Source organism: Haliotis rufescens, unplaced genomic scaffold, assembly GCF_023055435.1.
Source record: "Haliotis rufescens isolate VD_foot unplaced genomic scaffold, xgHalRufe1.0.p SCAF_17, whole genome shotgun sequence".
NCBI classification, from domain to species: domain Eukaryota; kingdom Metazoa; phylum Mollusca; class Gastropoda; order Lepetellida; family Haliotidae; genus Haliotis; species Haliotis rufescens.
Genome location: NW_025963857.1, coordinates 10,264,251 through 10,288,955, shown reverse-complemented (window position 1 = coordinate 10,288,955; position 24,705 = coordinate 10,264,251). Strand labels below are relative to the sequence as shown.

The window sequence follows — 24,705 nt, the reverse complement described above, 5'->3', positions numbered from 1 at the left end:
GACCTTACGCTCTCCGGGTGGACGCTTTACCATGAGACCACGGAAGCGGCCCTAAGTTGTTTGGACAAAATGCCAGATGGTATAATCAATGATAATGGTTAGAACTTGCAGAGCAAATATTTGGAAAAGCCAAGCAACATAAATCATATAAATATTCAATGGGTATTGCAGGAATATACAGGTTAAAACTAATTCACTCTTACTTTAACTTACTTATAAATGACAAGAGAAATTATGTTAAAAAGGGCTTGTCATGTCAACAGTGATATATATCTGAGAGTCAGGATAGACCTATTTCTGCCAATGAACATGATTTATTCTTGTTTGCTGATTCACCAAAGTAGGTAATAATTTATGGTGAGTTTTTTCAAAGAATGCATTTGCATGAATAGCGAGAACACATGAATGAAACAGCAAACGTGCAGGCTCGCTCGCCTGTTTTTCCCCCCGCTCACCTTGGTTCCACAACTTTCCTGTCTTCGGGTTTCATTTCTAACCAGCATTTTTCCAACTGTGTCTTCCCGTTCTCAGGGAACTAATGTTTGAATCTGTCAGAAACTGACCATGTCATTTGAAACAGCCGCCTTCTCCCGGACATATTTCTTCCTGTTTGTTACAGTCTGACTGTTAGTGCAGTTCTTCTCTCCTCTTGCCTTAATTGACAGGTCCAATGAACATTGTTTTGATCCTACTCTCCATTGATTGGCTTCTGACTGTGTAGGCGTGTCAAGTTATGTGCATAAATTAAACGATCACCTGATTCATGTCAGGCCACAGTATGTATTCTTACACCTGGAATGTTTTTCAATCTCGTAATTTTTTTCTGTTTTGATATATACAACTGTTTTTGGTTAAATTATTGTAGATAAACCATGTTTTACATTGTCAAATTTAATTATAAGCATTGACTGTGTATTTTTTTCGGTTCATTGAGGTAAGGTGCAAACCTTTGTAAGAATCCGCTACGCGAGAGGAGAGAGAGAGTCCAAAAGTGTGCAGGGGGAAAGTCTGATGTATGGGTCCATTCTATTCAGGTTCATCATAAATTACACATGAGGTGAGGTGAAATGGGGTTTAACGTCGCGTTATTGCACTTATATAGCCATAAATTACACATGAGGTGAGGTGAAATGGGGTTTAACGTCGCGTTATTGCACTTATATAGCCATAAATTACACATGAGGTGAGTTGAAATGGGGTTTAACGTCGCGTTATTGCACCTATATAGCGATGTGCATGTACGTGTGTGTGTTTGTGTGGTTGCTTGTACTAGTCCAGACTGATGCCGATTTATAGTGCTAGCACACTGAGACACCATGCCGCACTCAGACACAGTATACTGACTTCGAGCCGACCAGTCCTTGTTTTAGCCACTTAATGCCAGGGTAAAAACAAGTACCATCTTTTAGCTTCCTTTGCTATGACGTGGCCGGAGATCAAACCCGGACCTTCCGCTCTCCGGGTGGACACTATACCACTAGACCACGGAGGCGGTCAAATTTCACATGAGTGAGTGAGTGAGTTGGGTTTAAAGCCGCTTTTAACATTATTCCAGTTATATCACGGCATGTCAGCTTAATGTGGGAGGAAAGCCTGAAGTGATGCAGGTCTTAGATGTTTACCATATAATCTCCTGGTCAGAAATGTATTTGCCTCCCAGTCTGGATATATAATATTTTATTAAGATCACGTGAACCAATCAGATCTCATCATTCTGAGATGGAGGTATGATAAATAATCGTGTGAAGACTCCATGTTTAGTTCCAATCAAAGTGACAGTGACTCAATACTCATCTTTATATAAACGGGAAATATCAAAGGCTTGGCAAATACCGGACAACTTTGACTCGGTTGTTATATCCCACATAATAAAAGAATTAGTAAGCTTCTCTTCAGTATTACATTTACGCAGCATATCTTTGATATAGTGAGTGAGTGAGTTGGGTTTAACGCCACTTTTAACAGTATTCAAGTTATATCATGGTGTGTCAGCTTAATGTGGGAGGAAAGCCCCAAGTGATGCAGGTCTCAGACGTTTACCACTTCGGGTGAACCAGGATTCGAACTCACAATCATAGGTTTCTGGCGTGCCCAAGGGACGCAACTCTGCACAGCCAATCGCGGCGCCTTAAGATGACTGGGCCACCCATGCCCCCAATTTCACATGAAAGGACACATGCAATATATTGCCAATACCCCTCAATAGTGGTTACATCATATTATTTCCAGGTGATTCTAGGTGAGGAGGAGATGCTGAGCTGACAGGATGAAGCAACAGGCCATCATCGTGTCTCACCCTTGTTTATGATTTTTGTTTTCTCTGTATCTTTGCGACAAAACAATTCCAACCCAGCTGCTTATCACTTGCTTGAAAAGGTACAAGCATCTGCATTAAATCTTCAAATTGAAAGATTAAAGACATTAAATCCATAAGTCTACTCCATCTTCAGATCAAAGACCATGTTATCAAAACAGAAAAAATATGTCATCTATCAAGATACTGTACCATCAGCGTCACAGACTTTGTCAAGTATATAAGTGACTGTTTAACTGCCTACCACCAGATGTAACCAGATGTAACCAGATGTAACTGAACTAATTGTTGAAATCACCATCAACCATCAAAGGTTTCTACACGCAGGCTGGGCCACACATTTATATGTTATGGTTGATTGGTTACAGGATGATAATGGGTAGATTTGGGTAGGTTACGAAAATAAAACATTTGTGCCGCTCAAAAAGTTTAATATGTCTGTTTGGGGGAGAGACGGAGGAATAAATGCTCATTAATTTTAAATAGTTCACATTTGAACAGTAATATGTTCTTTTCATGGCAGTGGTCCAAAACTACAAATGCCATGATCCATTACTTTTTCAAAAGATACCCTTCTGTTAGATTTCTGTTTTATCTTTGTATTTCTAAAATCCATCAAAGACAGAGTGGTTGGGCAACATGATTTTTTTTATTCATTGCTTAATAATCTGATTGTTGTTTAAACAGGTTTTGTGAAAATATGTAGCCCCAGCATCACAGCTCAGAAGACATCTGCTATAACTGGAGACAGTGTCAGGAGTCCCTGGCATGGGCTTTGTTCTTCCTTCTCCTGACACAAGACAAAAGCACAGAGGACCCGATTATGTCAACTCAATCGTTTTTGAATTATTTTCAAGACTTTTTGAGTGGGTCATCGGCCACCTGGTGGGAGACAACAGAACTATATGCAGTCGGTAAACACACAAATATCACGTCAATGAAAATTCATGGCTGCTTTCCATTTTTATAACTTTGATTTGCATCAGCAATTATTACAGAGAAAAATAGTTGATTATGCATTAACTGATTATCTGGCTGAGAAGTCCCCTGACCAGAGGACAGGCAGGGGATTACAGCAACTTGACTGGGTGCGAGACAGGCTAGCATCATGGGCATACATGGAGAATACTCAAGGATAGAGATCCATCTGTACTAGGCACAGCAGCAGCACCACATCACCACCACCACCATCATCATCATCATCATCATCATCATCATCCAAATGCAGTACCACCATCACAATCATTACTGTATTTGACGTAGTAAGGGCCTAGGGCGCTATCAAAATTAGAAATAGGGGGCTTTATTAGAATATAATTTTGGTGAGAAAAAAACCCAGCATTTTTGTGATTTATGCTGACAGCCTGAAATGATACAAAAGAAAAGTCTGTGCGTATCATACACGACAGATATATTTTCCAGAATATAATTACCCATAATTAAGGGTGCATATAACACATGAGTGCTTATTATACACAAGTCTTGTGTACATTGATCAATCAAAAGGGGTGCTAATTGGGATTGTTCTCGAGACAATATATCAGCAAATGTCGCCGTGGGAGCTTATTAGAGCGGGGCGCTTATTACGTCGATTACGGTAACTGCAGTACCAGTCACATCACACCATCATACATATGCAGGACCACCATCACATCATCACAATCATTAACTGCAGTACCAGTCACATCACACCATCATACATATGCAGGACCACCATCACATCATCACAATCATCAACTGCAGTACCAGTCACATCACATCATCATACATATGCAGGACCACCATCACATCATCACAATCATCAACTGCAGTACCAGTCACATCACATCATCATACATATGCAGGACCACCGTCACATCATCACAATCATTAACTGCAGTACCAGTCACATCACATCATACATACATATGCAGTACCACCGTCACATCCTCACAATCATTAACTGCAGTACCAGTCACATCACATCATCATACATATGCAGGGCCACCATCACATCACCATAATAATAATAAATAAATGTAGTACAGAGGATGCTGTATAAGTATCATATTGAAGAAATGCGGCTTAATTGTAATATCAAAGAGATTCCGTATAAATGCAATAGCGAAGAGATGTTGAATAAATGTAATGTCAAAGAGATGCTACTTAAATGTAACTTTGAATAGATACTACATAAAAGTAGTATCGAAAAGTTGTTACTTAAATGTGATATCAAAGATGCTACATAAATGTAATACTGAAGAGATGCTACATAAATATTATATCGAAGAGGGGGCATGGGGTTGTCTAAGGCGCCGCAATTCGCTGTGCAGAGATGCATCCCTTGGGCACACCAGAAACATATGATTGTGAGTTCGAATCCCGGTTCGCCACAATTATGTTTCTAGGTTTGTCAGTACCATACCTGTGCTCGTGGGTTCCACCAAAGTGGTAAACGTCTGAGACCTGCATCACTTCGGGCTTTCCTCCCACATTAAGCTGACACGCCATGATATAACTGGAATACTGTTAAAAGCGACATTAAACCAAACTCACTCACTCACTATATCAAAGATATGCTGCATAAATGTAAAACTGAAGAGAAGCTTACTAATTCTTTTATTATGTGGGATATAACAACCGAATCAAAGTTGTCCGGTATTTGCCAAGCCTTTGATATTTCCCGTATATATAAAGATGAGTATTGAGTCACTGTCACTTTGATTGGAGTGAGTGAGTGAGTTGGGATTAACGCCGCTTTTAACAGTATTCCAGTTATATCGCGGCGTGTCAGCTTAATGTGGGAGGAAAGCCCGAAGTGATGCAGGTCTCAGAGGTTTTCCACTTCGGTGAAACCCACGAACACGGGTATGGTGCTGACAATCCTAGAAACATAATTGGTGCGAACCGGGATTCGAACCCACAATCATATGTTTCATGGGTGCCCAAGGGACGCAACTCTGCACAGCGAATTGCGGCGCCTTAGACGACTGGGCCACCCATGCCCCCCACTTTGATTGGAACTAAACATGGAGTTTTCACACGATTATTTATTATACCTCCATCTTAGAATGATGAGATCTGATTGGTTCATGTGATCTTAATAAAATATTATATATCCAGACTGGGAATCAAATAAATTTCTGACCAGGAGATTATATTCCTTATACCCCCCCCATGAAGAAGACAGGCTGCACGTGGATTTCTGAACGGGAGAAGAAATTCCTTATATCCTGCTTCGAAGCAAAAAGTCACACACTTTTTCCACACAAGTTAACCTCAGTTCAATCCAACAGCTGTTTTCTATCGATTTTTAATTTGTTTTAATTCTTAAAAAATGGCAGATTAAAACATGTCGTTAAGATAATTTCATTGTAGCTGTATCATTTTGGGTACATTAGGTTTTAAACCACTCGTCTCCTCCTCATGGTAAAAAAAACCAACGCGGGACGCATAAAATCACATATACCCCGAATGATACATTGCTAGCAAGACTCGCGTTGACACGATCATTGACATGGATAACACGAGGCCGTGTTATCTACTGACAATGTGGACTAGAGGGGCCGCAATGCATGACAAGATGTCCAGGAACATCAAGGTTGGGAGGTTTCACTTATTCTGGCTATTTGTTTGTGACAATCAGGTTTCATGTGACAATCAGGTTTCATGAGACAAAGTTATTCACAGACTGAATGGTCTTGTATCAAGTTATCTGCATGATTGGATTTCATTGCATATTGTTGTTATTCAACTTGTGAACAAGGTGATAAACACCAAGGGTGAAAAAAATCGTCACCAACATCAAAGGAAACCATGATGTTCGTAAACACCTGCTTACATGCACCAATGAAAAAGACCTTTTTCTAGTTATTTAACAGCCTATTAATGTCACTGGGGAATGGCAAGGTATGATTAACTATAGCAATATGGAAGTCCTACACTTCTTTTCAGTAGTACACATGTTTCTGCTGTCGAAAGTTTATTTCAAGGACAAATATTTCAGATAAATGATTAAAAGATGTTTCAATGATGTGATATATAAATAGAAAAGATACAGACTTCAAAACACTGACTATATATTATCATAGGTGATGCATATACAACTGAACTACTTCCGATACGCAAAACATGATAATTACAAATAATTACACAAAATTTAAACAAAGAGCATGAAAGTGCTGCAACATGAGTAGAGATACAAGACTAGCATACACTATACATCCAAGGGTACCAAACGCTAACTATACCACCAAGCTCAGAACTTTTTAAAAAATTGGATTATGAATCTCCCGGGTCCCAAAAATTGAAATGTGAAAAAAATATATTAAAAAGTGAAAAATAATTTTTTTTCATTCCACCAATCATAAATAAGCTAAATGGTAAAAAGAAAATTCATTTTCTGTTGCCATGAATATAAAATTTTATAACTACAACCTGTTGAAAATTTATCTTAAAAACTTCAAAACACAACAAACTACGACGAATCGAGAGAGGAAATAAAAAAATAGATTTTAAATTTAATTTAAATTTTTCGACCAACCAAACTGGAAATTTTGGGCCAAAAAAAGCTTCACCCCTTGCCAAAGTCTGTCCTAATTGTACAATTATTATACATGATACAAGGAACTGCTGTTGTCATGATACAGTCATACTTGTCACTGGTATAACAAGCCACATAATTATGTGTATGCGGGTGCATGATTTGTGAAGTCTGTGACATCAATAGTGTCTGCGTGTCTGTATGACCACCATATCCCTTCCCCCGTAATGAAAGGTTAGCCATTACTGGAGGCAGGTGAAGTTATAGCAATAACCACAACACCACTCTTTTAACCCCCTAGTCAAGCTGAGATGAGGCATGGCTACAATACCCTCGTTCTCAAACATACACTTAAAGTCTCCCACAGAAGAAAGCCCTGACGGGTATTTATTGATCTCGGTCTGATAAGAATGATGCCGATATCGGAGATATCCATTTAAATATTTGACTGGCAAGACACAAGGGGTTCTTTTTCACTTTTTCAGATGTTTATTGGAGTTTAGGGATTCATTAAAAGTATGATGTAATATCAATGACTTCCACATGAAACCCTATTCAATAACTAATATGTCTACCAGATGTATCTCTAGGGCAGAAATATTACACCCAGTTGTGATGAGGTTGTTATTTATCAATAGAAAGGACGCAATACCATATAAGAAAAGTCAATGCTTTTAATTCAAGGAGACCTAATTAAAACTAAATTACTGTATTCAACACATTACGCCTGCCTGACAACTTCCTGACGAATCAAGGGGCGGTGGGATAGCCTTGTCTTGTGGTTAAAGCATTCACCCGTCATGCTGAAGGCCCGGGTTCGATTCCCCTCATGGGTACAATGTGTGAAGCCCATTTCTGGTGTCCCCCCATGTGATTTTGCTGAAATATTGCTAAAAATCTGACAACAAATTTAATTTGTGTATGGTTTGTGGCTGTTTGCACTAATAGAGAATCTCACCAGAGTGTCTTTTGATATCAAATATATCAACACGAGTTGATAAAAGTGGCAAAACTCCGAGGCTGAGATTATATTTATCATCCAACATCATACTTCCAACTTTTTTAGTTTGTAGACAGTAATAAGCAGTGTCTTAAGTGTAAAAAGTACTTCTAACAGCTTCAGTAGCAGAGCCATTAGTGATGTCATTTGATTGTGACATCATGGTAACCAATGATGTCACAATGGTCTGCAAAGCATTGTGATGCAATTTCATTGTAGCGACCTTCCACTGAGGTTTATAAGTATGCAAAAATCCAAAAATGATGCATATAAGAAGACTAAAAGACTTTTGGCACAGACTGCTATATATCAAATCCTCTCGTATATCACTTTGTTCCACCACTACCTTTGAATTCCCCAAAGTCTACATAACTAAGAAGTAAGTCCTTCCTTTTTGTCAGAGGTATGCAAATAAAGGCAACAAAACCATTTCTATATACATAAAAATCTCTGCCAAAAGGAGACTGTCGATTATACGATTCCGACTACCGTATTTTCTTGAGTATAGTGCGCACCCATGTATAATGCGCACCCCCCTCTAGCGGATTCAGTATTTTGGAAAAACAAATTTCTAACACCAACAGCAAAAAAAAATTACACCGTACACCTTCAGCGAAGTCCGGCAAACGAACGGCTGATGAGAAACTTGGTAAGTACAAATTCGAAATTTGAGATAAAAAATCACCAGACATGTTGATTTACCGTTTAAATTGTATTTTTTGTTCTGCTAGGCATTGTTTTATATCCAGGGATTAAGATTACCTTGTGTATTTTCTCGTAAACTAAGCCGGACACAGCAATCAGCTGTACACATGTTTACTTGGAATCTACCGGTGATTCGGTCAAGACAAACCCAATGATATAACTTTACAGGATTTTAATGCAAGGATCGGCAAAAATTGTATCTGAAACTATTTTTTATCAGGAATAATATATTCCAATATCTTGTTAATTTAGATGCAGCTTTTACTAAACATATTTAAAATAAAAATAACCCTAAGCGAAGCCACTGATCGCTATTGCTGGGTATTATTTATTACATGGAACCAGTCTGACTAGTCACCATCATGGCTCCCGTGCACGTGATCACGTGATCGCGAGAATTACGTCTTGACATAGAATCGTCCAACAAAAACAAATATGACTTTTAACAAGTCACAGTATGGCATTTAGGATATATGTATCCATTCTCTGTCAACTAAAGTTCGTTTCAAGGCGTCAATAGCGGTAATCTGACCGTGGTTGCTGTTAATAACGGTGAGTTGTGTGATCTACTGATCGCTTCACACACAATTTCGCCGAAATTAATTAAAACAATATTAAAAGGAATTTTGAATAAAATTAATAAAATAAGTTACAAACATAAGTCCAGATATACAAAGAACACTTTTTATAGCCAGACAGTGTAATTACATGACTAATTTGTGTACTTCAGCATGGATTTGTTGACATGGTATTTCCGGTGTTACGTGCTCACAGTAATGTCTTTCCATGGGGGAAAAAACATCAAAACTCATTAATTCGTGTATAGTGCACACACCCTTCTACACAGCTGTGTTTTTTGGAAAAAAAAGTGCGCACTATACTCAAGAAAATACTGTATATCATGAGCAAGTGTTTATGAATCACTATCAAATAGTGATGATACCAGGTGTTCACGAAAAGGTGAGCAAATCCTGCCCTACAGATGGCAACTGACTCAAACACATGCAAAGGCAAGTCAATTGTCACCTGAAAGGAATACAAGGAAGATCTTCAATAAGAGCCGCTTCTGACCTTTTGTTAGTTGTTTGATGCTGCACTCAATAATATTCCACCTGTATGACGGCGATCTGTAAATAATCAAGTATGGACCAGACAATCCAGTGATTGACATCATGAGCAACAAACCACACAATTGGGATACAATGACATGCATCAACCAAGTCAGTGTGCGTGACCACCCGATCCCATTAGACACCTCTTACCATAAGCATAGTCGCATCTTCTGACAAGCATGGGTTGCTGAAGACCTATTCTACCCCGGATCTCACAGGTCCAGTGAAGATGAAAAGTGACATATTGATTGCATGCCCATGCAAAGAAAATTTTCTTTTTTAATCATGTGTATTGTTGAGTTTATTTGAATCTTGAAAAAGTAATAAAAATATTTCGTAATCAACCTCTTATTAAATTCCTCTTTCATCTTGACATAATGCTGCAAATCGTCCATGCAACAGGAAATATAATAGCATTGAAGCTCACCTGGTACAAGAACATTCTGAGCGATTACTCCATGCTGACACTTTATATGCTATTGTTCCTGTTGACATCAAATTTTTATGCCATCAAATTTACAGCCATAATGTGATAAATGTGTGGATTTTACGAGGGACAAATGTGCATTTTTCAATTTGGTCTATAAAGTGGTTTGTTTAATGTTGAACGACAGCCTTTCATGAACGTCATCAAAACATATGAATAACAATCAGGTTCAAGATGCAAGGCTAGCGTCTTTACACATCAACAACTACCCTTGAAAAGCTTTTTAATCACAAACCTCTGGCATGTAGTACAGCTGTTTAAACTCAAAATATTAAAATTAAATTTGAAAACTATGAACTACCCAACTAAATTGCAAATTTGGATGCATGTGGTCATGTGAACAGTGGACAGGTCACAAATCGAGTGAAATTAAGCAATGTCATGGGTGACCATGTTCGCTAGTTTAGTTTCTTGGGTTTGGGTCCTGCCCCACACTGAAGCACTTGTAGCACATGTGGTGTCTCCTTGGGCAAGTGACTTTGTTCAAAATATGACTCCGTTCATCCAGCAGAAAATGGGTACCCAGTAGGATGAGATGGTGACTTAACCTTCTAGCGACACAGGCAGCTTGGGTTGTACACTCCCCAGGGAGCTGAGAATAAAAACAGTGCACACTGATCCATTGACTGGGGTAATCGCTTTGAGCATGTTTTAGGGTGCAGATTTGGGCATTAAAAATATGCACAATGCATTTGATCAATTTAAGGAGTTAACAGTATTTAATATAATAATAATTTAATATAAGCATTTATATTTACCTGTGGCAGTGTTTGGACAAGGTAAGCTAAGACTGGTCTGTTTGTTTGTTTGTTGTTTAATGCCGTATTCAGCAATATTCCAGCTATATGATGGCAGTCTGTAAATAATGGAGTCTGGACCTATTCTAGACTGGTCTGACCCAATGAATACACCACACACCTGCTGATTATCTCCATGCTCTGTAATGTTTATCTGACAGTAGGTGAACAAATATTCCACCCATTCTTTCACAGTTTTATTGTAACCATAATTGAACACATCGACTCAATAACTCATTACTTTTGCAATCACCAAAGAGATCCCGTTTATCTTGTCACAGTAGACTGATTGATTGTTGCAGCTTTCAGTACTATTCCAGATATATGACATCAGTTTGAAAAATAATCTGAGTCTAGACCACACAATCCAGTGATTGACATCATGAGCATCGATCCAAGCAATTGGGATATGATAACACACAACCAACCAAGTCAGAAAGCCTAACCACCTGATTAATTAAATCACCTCTTATGACCAGCATAGGTTGCCGGAGAACAATTCTATCTCGGAATCCCCACGGAGATGGTATCTTATGTCCAGCATTGGTTGCCGGAGAACAATTCTATCTTGGAATCCCCACAGAGATCGTATCTTATGTCCAGCATTGGTTGCCGGAGAACAATTCTATCTCGGAATCCCCACAGAGATCGTATCTTATGTCCAGCATTGGTTGCCGGAGAATAATTCTATCTCGGAATCCCCACAGAGATCGTATCTTATGACCAGCATTGGTTGCCGGAGAACAATTCTATCTCGGAATCCCCACAGAGATCGTATCTTATGTCCAGCATTGGTTGCCGGAGAACAATTCTATCTCGGAATCCCCACAGAGATCGTATCTTATGTCCAGCATTGGTTGCCGGAGAACAATTCTATCTCAGAATCCCCACAGAGATCGTATCTTATGTCCAGCATTGGTTGCCGGAGAACAATTCTATCTCGGAATCCCCACGGAGATCGTATCTTATGTCCAGCATTGGTTGCCGGAGAACAATTCTATCTTGGAATCCCCACAGAGATCGTATCTTATGACCAGCATTGGTTGCCGGAGAACAATTCTATCTCGGAATCCCCACGGAGATGGTATCTTATGTCCAGCATTGGTTGCCGGAGAACAATTCTATCTCGGAATCCCCACAGAGATCGTATCTTATGTCCAGCATTGGTTGCCGGAGAACAATTCTATCTTGGAATCCCCACAGAGATCGTATCTTATGTCCAGCATTGGTTGCCGGAGAACAATTCTATCTCGGAATCCCCACAGAGATCGTATCTTATGTCCAGCATTGGTTGCTGGAGACCAATTCTAATCCAGAAGCCCCACAGAAGTCGCTTCTTAAGACCAGCATAGGTTGCCAGAGACCAATTCTAACACAGAATCCCTACAGAGGTCACCTCTTATGACCAGAATAGTTTGCCAGAGACCAATGCTGACCAAGAATCCCCATGGAGGTCGCCTCTTACAAACAGCACAGGCAACCGGAGACCTGGAATCCCTACAGATCTGTCACAGCAGAATGGAGATACAATTACCGTCTTGTCAAGTTAAGATTCAGGTTTCAAGGATTTGAAACCTCTTTACACTTCCTGTTTGCCCCTGATTTCAAGCCTACATTTGATACCTATAAACATAAAACACAAGTGTAGCTCTTTCTGTAGGAAGCCTGAATTCAGTGTAAGCGAAAGCATTTTTCCATTTTATCTGAACAAGAATACATTAGTATGACTGCTAGGTCTTTCCTTACTACACACCTGAGGGTTAGAAACTCGTCAGAAACTCATACCCTAGGAATGAGTAGTAGGCCAGATGACAACACTCATGACTCATCACTTATGTATTAATGTTATTCATTGTGATGTATTATTAAGCCGCTGCAATCATGAGAATAGACAAAAATATGCATCGATTCGATGCTAAAATGGTGTGATTTCGAAAGTATAAGAAACAGATTTCTGTCGGTCATATGCCATCTTTCAAGTCGTTTCAAAACATATCCAACTCGTTTTCGCTTGCTGAATACATTTTGAAACCACTCGTAAGATAAATGGAGACTGACATGCAGTAATTTCGTCAGCGCTTATGAAATTATAAAGGCGGTTCATAAGCTTCGAACAGTGACCTGTCTCAAACATTCCCAAATCTACGCTCCAGACACACAAATATAAGCAATCATGTTTACACAGAAACTGATCCTAATCACTTAATGAGAACAATTTTCCATTTTACTCCCACTTTAAGTCGATAATGAGGACAATAATAACATCAGTCCAAATGACCGTACTTAACCAGACAGAGTCGGCATTGTCCACTTGTTTTTGATCTCCTTGGCAACCAGATCACATTTCTTAAATGAAACCACAAAGTCAATTCTTTTTTGATCGTTTTTCATTTCTTCCCAAATTCTTCTAGGTCAATGGGCTGATTTGAAATCACCCCAAACAAAGAGCTAACTTGCTTTTATGACCCCAATTTGTAGCCCTTCATCTGCCAATTAATATTTCAATTCATCAAAAGTGACACAATAGTAGTTAAAATCGACTCATCATCCATTATGTCTGTCATCGGCCATTTTTCTTATTGCCCAACTTTGATTCAACCACCTGCCCACCCATTGACTTCTATTTAGTCCAAGCTTACGTCCTATTGGTTGATCAATGAGGTCATGACCTGCGACCTCTTTGGGGTCAGAGCACCTCCCAGTTATGCTGTCACTGTGCTGACAGTCAACAAGGTTAAAGATGGGAGGAGACCGACTGAACGTCATTAACTCAAATTGATTCCGACAAAGTGAAAACGCTTTGAACTGCTCAGCAGCATCCAAGGATAATGTTTATTTCAAACAGAGAATTAATTAGTTGTTATTACCCCCGGGAGTTTAACATGGTGTTATCTTACACTGCTCACGTATACAACCAGACAATCAGCCATGTGGTTGTTTTAATATGGCTAAAATGTGACCATAAACTTTTCAAAGTATTGATATGACACACTCCTGTTATTGCCCATGGACTGAAATATGTCATATCCCCGATGCCAATGCATTCAGAGGAGGTTCATTACCTTTGGCATTAATTAACTGAAACTTAATCTTGTCTAACGACTGTATCATCAAAAACAAAAAATAAAACTCATAATATAATATTCTAAGAAAGATATACAGCTCATGTTTGTATCTGATTTACATGTGTGAAGATTCCGAAGTATTTCCCCAATCAAAACAGCCACAAGTAGATTATAATAATTAACAAAACATGCAATAAAAATATCATTACAACAGGCATGTGGTCATGTACCAAGATTTTTGTGATGTGGGCGTCTACCAAGGTCATCTACCATGTTTGGGGGCGTGGCCGTCTATCATGTTTCGGGGCGTAGCCGTGTACCATGTTTGGCAGCGTGGTCATCTGCCATGTTTAGGGGCGTGATCGTCTGCCATGCTTGGGGGCGTGGTCGTCTACCATGTTTGGGGGCGTGGTCGTCTAGGGGGCGTGGTCGTCTGCCATGTTTGGGTGCGTGGTCGTCTGCCATGTTTGGGGGCATGGCCGTCTACCATGTTTGGGGCCGTGGCCGTCTACATGTTTGGGGGTCGTGATCGTCTACCATGTTTGGTGTCGTGGTCGTCTGCCCTGCTTGGGGGCGTGGTCGTCTATCATGTTTGGGGGCGTGGTCATCAGCCATGTTTGGGGGCATGTCGTCTACCATGTTTGGGGGAATGGTCGTCTACCATGTTCGGGGCGTGGTCGTCTACCATGTTCGGGGGCATGGTCGTCTGCCATGTTCGGGGACGTGGTCGTCTGCCATGTTTGGGGGCATGGTCGTCTACCATGTTTGGGGGCATGGTGGTCTACCATGTTTGGGGGCATGGTCGTCTACCATGTTTGGGGGCATGGCCGTCAACCATGGTTTTGGCAAATCAGGTCCTGAAATTGCAATGAACGTTCGCATTGTTCTCCCTAAATTACTCTACTGTTAATGATTTTTCTGATGATCTGTTGTATATTTTTTCATGTCATTTTATTATCAAATCTGTGATTCACTGATTGAGAAACAGAAGCTAATTAAACAATTTTACAAATCATTTCCACAGAATCAACTTGATAGATTTAATGACATTATTTCTGTCACTCTCCATTCGGACTGTTCTTTGCATGACCATAATGACATTACTGCTGCATGTATGCTGCCGCTCAAACACTGGAAGAACGCCATGCAGTTTCCAAAGACCAAAGACAATTGAACCACAAAAGGGTAATAAACAAAATCATCAAAAGAAAACCCGGTTCCAAATAAAAGTAAATGAATCAAGGAAAGACATATCCTGGATAGAACTTTGCTTAAAATTACGTTCCTCGGGGCAATCAATGTCAAAACGTCAAAACTCAATTTGGACAAAAATGAAAACAAAATATAAGACGATAAAAGAGAAAATTCTAAATCAAATTCTTAATTCTCTGATGACAAAGTTAAATGTTGGGACAAAAAGAAAGTAGGAAAGAAAAATAATTTCATAACAAAATAAATTGTTCACATCTAATGAAAAACAATTTTACAGGCAATTAAATGCAGCCAATGGTAGTGATGAGAAACGACCCAGCAAGGATTCCAGTGAAAGGTTGTGGAAACAGTTGTGATGAAAACACGGCAACTGTAACTTCGAGGAACCATGGGTAGAGGATTACAATGACAATGTACATGCAAAAATAAGGTCACCATAAGGTTTCATTACACCTGATTGCCAGAAAAATGTAACAAAAAACTCCAAATCTAATACGGACCAGGGCCTGATGGTATTCGCAACCGGTATTGGAAACCGTTCCCTTGTGTCCAAACACCATTACTTCACTGTTTCAATTCTCTTGAGGATACAGGGGATGTTCCGCCATGGTTGTGCATAGGTCAAACAACACTCCTCCCAAAGAAAGGTGATTTGACAGATCCCCCAAAACTTCCGCCCTGTCACTTGTCTGAACACACAATACAAAATATTTACAGGTTGTCTCACAGATCTTGTGTCATCGTACTGCGCTTCCAATGATATTATTAACATGGAGCAGAAAGGGATGTAGGGGTTGCAAGGATCAACTGTTGGTTCAAAAAGTTATCCTTGAAGAGGATAGAACTGACAACCGTAACCTCTCAATGTGTTGGATAGACTACAGAAAAGCATTTGTTTCTGAAGCTCACAAATGGATTCTGAAATCACTGGAATGCATTGACCTCCCCGAGGGACTACTTGTTTTACTCAAGTCTTTAATGAATTGCTGGTCAACTCAACTTGAGATGTATTCGCAGGGACCCATTGCTATTCGAAGAGAAATATTTCAGGCATATTTTTAGTCCTTTGATTTTCTGTTTGTCACTAAATCCTTTAAGCTTTTTGCTTAGCAAAGAGGAAGGTTATCATCCTTGACCCCATCAGCACAGATCCCCAACACCTCTTACTCACCTCCATTACATGGATGAAAATGATAAATACAAAATTCTTTGGAATAGGCCCATATACAGCCTCAGACGTATCCAGGCCAACAAACCTGGGACCCGTTCCACAAAGCAATCGTAGCGCTAAGATGATCGTAAGTCACATTCTTTAGCATAGGCTTATGACAGTCGTAGCGCTACGATCCCTTTGTGGAACGAGGCCCTGATCTTGTCCTTTTTCATAAATCCAATGAAATCGATTATATCATTGAATTTTCTGTCCCTTTTGACACTAATGTGATTGACAAGATTCAGAAGAAACATGGCAAATATGTGGACCTCGTTTCAAATATTGTTCTCGGCGCCTTAAGTATAATAATAAATCAAAACTGCAAAAATTATTGTTTTCAAGAATCTTTCTGACATCTTGTAATATAGTTTCTATGAAGTTGTCAATGAAAATCTTGTCCTCTGTGTAGCTAATCAGTACTGGTTAGTTATCATGGTTAGCGTTAGCGGAACAGTTTGACAAGCAATCAGTTCACAGGGATTGACTCAGGCCGCGATAGCGATATTCTCACATAGTTGTCATAGATATCACATCAACATTCAATCTGAACTCGAAAATGTCATATTGTTTGAATAAAATTATCTACTGTCCTAAAAAAGTCAATAAAAAACTTACACAGTAGTTTATTCAATCGTCAATCGAAAAAGCGATTTACATACTCGCAACACTGCATGCTATCTCTTACTGTGCATAAATGATTCCTCTATCACTGCATGAAGCTTTGCATCAGCTGACAATGGTAGAGTGTGCAAAAAAAAGTTATCCCTGATTGGCAAAACGTGTGTTTGTTTTTACAATTTTACAATATATACACTTTGGAAGCACACGAAAATCCTATTCCGTGATCTACAAGTCAACACCAAGTCATTAAACATACTTTTAAAAACTTAAATCCTAGCAGAAATGAAAGATGTACATGTATATGCATCCATGCAGAAATCAAGAGAAAAAAAGGCAATCATGAGCAAATTTCAATATTGGAATGACAACAAAACAAAACCTAAATGAATATACCTACATCTCTTTCCATATAATAATACATAAATTTCAGATCACAAACCATCGAGATTCGGCTAATCTTTAGATAAGACGGTACTGAATTTTCATGAAGATACCCTCGTGCAAGAATGGTCACCGAGCGTGAGTTATGAATTTTGAACTATATCTAGTGGCCAAACAGCAAGTTGGATTTAGATTTTTTAGAATATTCAACGATATGTTTGCCCGCAGAGTTGTCCATAAGAATTGAAAACTGTGACTTAATGTTTCAAATGTAATTCATAAACATCATGAATGTCAACAGTCTTTTCAACTTCTGGTGACATTTCTGGCTGCTGCACATGGCAAACACGCCGCCTTCTGCGGGAAATAAATGACTCATAAATGTAAGTAATGTATTTTTTGCCACCAAACTGTCGCTATTTCATTTCATCATTTTGAATATATTAAGTTACGATCTAAACACACATTGTTGAAATTTAATAACTGCAGATTGTTGTCTCCTGCATGCCAACGAAATGAACAGCTGATGGTGGTAAACATGCCTCCAAGACGATCTATAATTGTCCTCGCAAATAATTCCCCATAAAGTCGACAATGAACAGAAATACAGAAATAATAGTGTAATTTCTCCTAAAGTAAACAATCAACAGAAATATAAGTACTAATGTAATGTTTAGTTAAAACTAATACTTATATTTGTAAATATGCGCTGTGGAATAATAGGATATCCTTGGATATATCCATATAATCTTGTAACATTAATTGCAACATTATTTGTCACAAGTACCGGAAAATCAAATACAGTTTCCACTGTGTGAAGACGAAATATTTCTGAAAATGAGCAAAATCTCATTACACGCCCAAAAATCTCATTGCTTTTGGCATGTTTGGACCAGGGGAGATTTTCTCTCATAGGTAAAAAATTCCAGGATTATCCCTGAATTCATATAGACCAATAAGTGTTTGCAAAAAGGTCCACACCCTAAACCAGGCTTTTCGGTATGTGAAAATAAACTATTGACTTACAACAGTCAAAGAATTATGGCTTATCAAAGTAAATTCATGGCATAAATGTTATCTTTATTCCAACATGGAAGGTTTCATTGAAAACACCAATAGCAGTGATCTGATCATGGTTGTTCTAGTAACAGTGAGCCAGCTGCCAACCAGTTCACATACAATTTCTCCTGGAAGTATATACACAATATTGAAGAAAATACTCAATAAACTTAATGAAATGCATCATAAATAATAAAGCAGAAATAAATTGAACAAATTTAAATAAAAAACTGGCATATTTCGATTAGTTAATACATTATTTCTAGAAAGATGCGCTTTGCATTGTTTTCCCTTTGGAAACATGACCATCAACAAGGGTTGCAGGTTACATGACCATCAACAAGAGCTGCAGGTTACATGACCATCAACAAGAGCTACAGGTTACATGACCATCAACAAGAGCTGCAGGTTACATGACCATCAACAAGAGCTGCAGGTTACATGACCATCAACAAGAGCTGCAGGTTACATGACCATCATCAAGAGCTGCAGGTTACATGACTATCAACGAGAGCTGCAGGTTATATGACCATCAACAAGGGCTGCAGGTTACATGACCATCAACAAGAGCTACAGGTTACATGACCATCAACAAGAGCTGCAAGTTACATGACCATCAACAAGGGCTGCAGGTTACATGACCATCAATATGGGCTGCAGGTTACATGACCATCAACAAGGGCTGCAGGTTACATGACCATCAACAAGAGCTGTAGGTCACATGACCATCAACAAGAGCTGCAGGTTACATGACCATCAACAAGGGCTCCAGGTTACACGACCATCAACAAGAGCTGCAGGTTACATGACCATCAACAAGGGCTGCAGGTTACATGACCATCAACAAGGGCTGGAGGTTACATGACCATTAACAAGGGCTCCAGGTTACATGACCATCAACAAGGGCTCCAGGTTACATGACCATCAACAAGAGCTGCAGGTTACATGACCATCAACAAGAGCTGCAGATTACACGACCATCAACAAGGGCTGCAGGTTACATGACCATCAACAAGAGTTGCAGGTTACATGACCATCAACAAGGGCTGTAGGTTACATGACCATCAACAAGAGTTGCAGGTTACATGACCATCAACAAGAGTTGCAGGTTACATGACCATCAACAAGGGCTCCAGGTTACATGACCATCAACAAGGGCTGGAGGTTACATGACCATCAACAAGGGCTCCAGGTTACATGACCATCAACAAGGGCTCCAGGTTACATGACCATCAACAAGATGTGCAGGTTACATGACCATCAACAAGAGCTGCAGGTTACACGACCATCAACAAGGGCTGCAGGTTACATGACCATCAACAAGGGCTGCAGGTTACATGACCATCAACAAGGGGTGCAGGTTACATGACCATCAACAAGGGCTGTAGGTCACATGACCATCAACAAGGGCTGTAGGTCACATGACCATCAACGAGAGCTGCAGGTTATATGACCATCAACAAGGGCTGCAGGTTACACGACCATCAACAAGAGCTGCAGGTTACATGACCATCAACGAGAGCTGCAGGTTATATGACCATCAACAAGAGCTGGAGGTTACATGACCATCAACAAGAGTTGCAGGTTACATGACCATCAACAAGGGCTCCAGGTTACATGACCATCAACAAGAGTTGCAGGTTATATGACCATCAACAAGAGCTACAGGTTACATGACCATCAACAAGAGTTGCAGGTTACATGACCATCAACAAGAGCTGCAGGTTACAGGACCATCAACAAGAGTTGTAGGTCACATGACCATCAACAAGGGCTGTAGGTCACATGACCATCAACGAGAGCTGCAGGTTATATGACCATCAACAAGGGCTGCAGGTTACACGACCATCAACAAGAGCTGCAGGTTACATGACCATCAACGAGAGCTGCAGGTTATATGACCATCAACAAGAGCTGGAGGTTACATGGCCATCAACAAGGTTACATGACCATCAACAAGGGCTCCAGGTTACATGACGATCAACAAGATCTGCTGTTTACATGTTCGATTAAAAGATCTTCCATAACAGCTGCCGATTACATGCCAGACAAATGACCGTCCATAAGGGTTGCAGGTTACATGGTCAATTACAAGATGGTCCATAAGGACGAAGGGTTAAAATGGCTACTGCCTGGGACTATCATCAATAACAACCTAAATTCTCGGGGGTTAATGACATGTCCTACTTTCCGCCCCTTCCCTGACAATAATTGGTTATCCGCTCATGTCCAACATGTTTACTGTCCTCTGACTTCCATCGGTCGGAATTACTGCAATCATACCCCCGAAATACAAGATGAATTGTTGCATGAAATCAAACAATAATGCTAATGTTTCCATAAATCATAAGAATTAATTAAATTAATGGAGCAAAAACAATCAATCAACAGTGCTCTAATTAATATCCCCGCTACCCCCATTGTGTTCCATTCATAGCGCTCATTTAGTGTAACCCGATCTCTCTGTCTGAAACTCCATCTCCAAACATGCCACTTTCTCAGATAACTGGAATTAACTTGCTTACACCCCTAGCTCAGTTTCCAAACATGAAACCGTTTACCCAATAATGAGCAGTATCCTTGTCCATTTCTCTTTTTCTGAATGATTAAGAAATTATGAGCCTAGAAAGGCAGGTTGAACACAATGTCACATGGTTTCAATGGATCCAACTCACAAAGTTGATTTTTTAATCATCTTTCAAAACATGCACTGCATCCCACTGAATTATGTACAGGAACCTGATAGATCACCGGGTCCATCTAACTTGCTCAGGGATTTATTTCGACCTGCTCAGAAGCCGATATTTGGCCTAAAGTCTGCAGCAAATGTCATAATATTCCCAAACTGGAATGACAAATGTCCCAATTCATGTTATATAGTCATGACTAATGTCATGACTTTGTATGGGTCACTTGCATACCACTGACCAATTTGAGCAAAATAACGAATTCTTTCCCAAATTGCCTGAGGGTACCGAGTTTGGAATCCTTGACTAATCCCTGATTTTTCCAGAATCATAAGAAATTACTGCTAAATCCTGGTTCCATTAGACAATTCCGACCATATCATGTGCATGTGTTTCTGAATCACTATCAAATAGTGATGATACCAGGTGTTGGGGAAAATGTGAGCATATCCTGCCCCACCGGTGACACCCATCCAAAAAAAAAGGATCACTGTTCCAAGATCAAATAAGATACAAAGCATGTTTGATGCCTTATGTCTATTATTGATCATGATTTACTTGTTTGAAGCGTAGTGATTGAATTAATCGACTGTACCAAACAGAAATATCAGATACATCGTACGTACAAGGTTCAAATTAATAGTTTCAATTATTCCAACATCCAAAATCTATTGCGTCAAATGGGACTCGCAGTTGAGAATTCAGCCCCTTATTAAACCTGCCAATGGTGTAACAGACTCTCCTGTGATCTGACACTGTATAAAGGCATCATATGTTTCTGCCACCATTGTGCATTGCCTGGGAAAGACAAAGACAAACTCTACTGGATCGGGCTTGCTGCTAATTACCTACTGAGATATAGCGTGTCCATGGAACTCAGAAACCAAACTGTTGATTCAACACAAATGCTTGGCCTCAGGGCCAAGGGACATTGTTACAAATTACCCACGATTCCCAGCTTGCATTGATCATAGATAATCGCAAACAAGGCCTGCTTCAACCTACTTCAAACTTCAGACATCGATACCACTTTGTGTAACTAGATATGGATGTATCTAGCGCTAACCACACCTGTCAATCAAGTATCAGCTGGTAGTGCTACCCCCACCTGTCAGTCAAGTATCTTACTATCAAAACATGTATAAACTGCAGTGAAGTATGGCGTAACAGCTGTACCAGTTACGTGTGTCATACATATGTAGAATGACAGGGGGTCATGCCGTAATGTACCTAATTCAACTGCTGCCTCAATGATATGTAATGACCCTGGTGGCTACAAGTGAAAACTTCTCAATCACAACATTTCAAATGCAAATCCAGTTTATACTCTTTCTATACTTATAAACCTCCGGTGACGTCATTCTATTGTTCTCCAGTCGGGTTAAATCTCATAAACAGGGATGTTGTAATGTCCCTGGGATTTTATATAATATCCTGGGATTTTATAGGATATTCAAGTCATATATGCTATATAATGTGTTATAATATCCCAGGGATTTTATATAATGTCCTGGGTATTTTATTAATGCAACTTCCATTCAGATTGTAACATGTAATGAAATGTAAAATCAAATGACAAATGTTTTCTTTATATTCCCGAGGATCGAACTCGTAACCTTCATATCTGTAGCCCAGTGATTGTACCACAAGGCTACAGAGGTGTTAATAAGCCACACTGGTTTTTAGAATGTCCTTTTTAAGATCTGTACGCCAGCAACAGATATTTTATGCCCGTTTCCTAAGGTTCATGGAAAGTATGTTCGAAACAATGTTGATAAATGTTGTTTTAAGTTTCTTTTTTCGGTTCAAAATTGGTTTATAAGATAAAACACTTCCCCTCGGGTTGTTATGATATTTAAAACCCTTTCCCTCGGAAAATCCCTCGGGGATGCGAGTTTTAAATATCATAACAACCCTCGGACGTGTTTTATCCTATACATATGCCCTACAAAATAACATGCCATGATGTTTTGACTTTTGTTTTATTTTAAATTTAGCTCCTTGTAAAACTGCCTTGCCTTCAAAAATATTGTTTCAGCTCTCCAACCCTAGAGATTAAATTAGAGAAGGAGTCCAACTCAAATCTAGTCTAGATTGCCTCAGAACTGAAACTAAACATTCTTCTGGGCTCTGTTTGGATTTTATCTTCTATACTCACCACCAAAAGTAACGGGAACCAGAGAAAGGTATAGAGAAGTATGTACATTAATAAAAGATGTCTTCAATGTGAACCAATTAGTTACACAACTAACAATCAGTCAAGTGTTACCACAGAGTGTCTTTATTCTATTCACGATACGCTGAACGTGATTTCCAAACTTTACACGCTAATCCTGCAGGAGACAACTGGTCCATCTGGAATCATGGATCTATGACGTCACATGTGAGGCGTTCCCGAGTGTCGGTTCACACAACATATTAGTATGTTCGTTTGTGCATCAAACCAATCTAATATCTCTTAAATATAAGTATTTCTTCATACATGTCATATATTAACCAACATATATGGTATTCGTGTTCCTTTTGTCGGTGAGTATATTTTGTTGATATATATTTTCAAACAAGATAGGTAACTTTATTTCAGTGACTAAATGTCCATCTACTAGTACTACAAGGAAAATTAACAGGAGCAAGGTAGCTCCTAAAAAATAATTTGATATTTGAATTTTGAGAGTCAGATTCCACGTTTACGTATATTAGCTTGGTTACTCACAACAATGCTTTTCATGTTGAATATATTGCAGCATCAGGAGTACGTACTCCTTATTATTCCAATATAGGAGAACTGGCAAAACTAGAGAGTACACTTGAGTACTTAATGGGCTAATCTCATATTTCATTTTAGATAGTGCATTGCTACTCTTGTGCAAACAGGTCAATAAACAATGAATAATATTTATTTCGTTGTACATGAATGTCTATTGTATGATGCGAACCCCTTCTAAGTTATTCAGCATTTTTAAGGAAACAAATTCATGTATTATGAACAGAACTTTTTTTGAGTCTTTGAAAGGCATTTTGAAGTAATCCCTATTTTACATCATATCCCTTCAGCAAAGTCAGATAAACGAAGATTTGACATATTTTGTTAATACAAGTTTGAGATAAAAAAATCAAGACATGATGATTTACATTAGACATAATGATATGCAGAGATTCAGATTACTGTGTGTATTTTCTCAGTATTTCGGTGAATCGGTTAAAATTTCCCAATAATATAACTTTAAAGAATTGTGGTGCAATGATCGGAAGAATTGTACCTGAAACTATTATTTTATCTGGAGTAATATATTCCAATTTCGTGTTATTTTAGTTGCAGCTTTACTATATATATCTAAAATAATAACCATAAGCATAGCACTAATTTGGGTACAGCTGATTGCTAGTGTATTGCTGGATATTTCTTTTATAGGGAACAATATAACCAGTCACCATCGAGGCTCCCGCTAACAAAAACTCAATGTTGTCTAACTACAACAAATATGACTTTTAACGATATAATAATATGTATCCATTCTCTGTCAATTAAA

At 39.0% G+C, this 24,705-nt stretch overlaps 1 protein-coding gene across 3 annotated transcripts in view; it reads right to left on the bottom strand.

Moving 5' to 3' along the window:
• Window positions 1-24,705, bottom strand: part of LOC124149856 (TOX high mobility group box family member 4-like) — a 170,522-nt gene that overhangs the window by 124,836 nt on the left and 20,981 nt on the right. Inside the window, exon 1 of one of the 3 annotated variants that reach the window (XM_046523556.2) lies at window positions 456-525. The exons of the other annotated variants lie outside the window; for them this stretch is intronic. The gene's annotated coding sequence lies outside the window, so the exon portion shown is untranslated. Of the gene's footprint in view, window positions 1-455; window positions 526-24,705 lie in introns of those variants that run through there. 3 annotated transcript variants of the gene reach the window in all.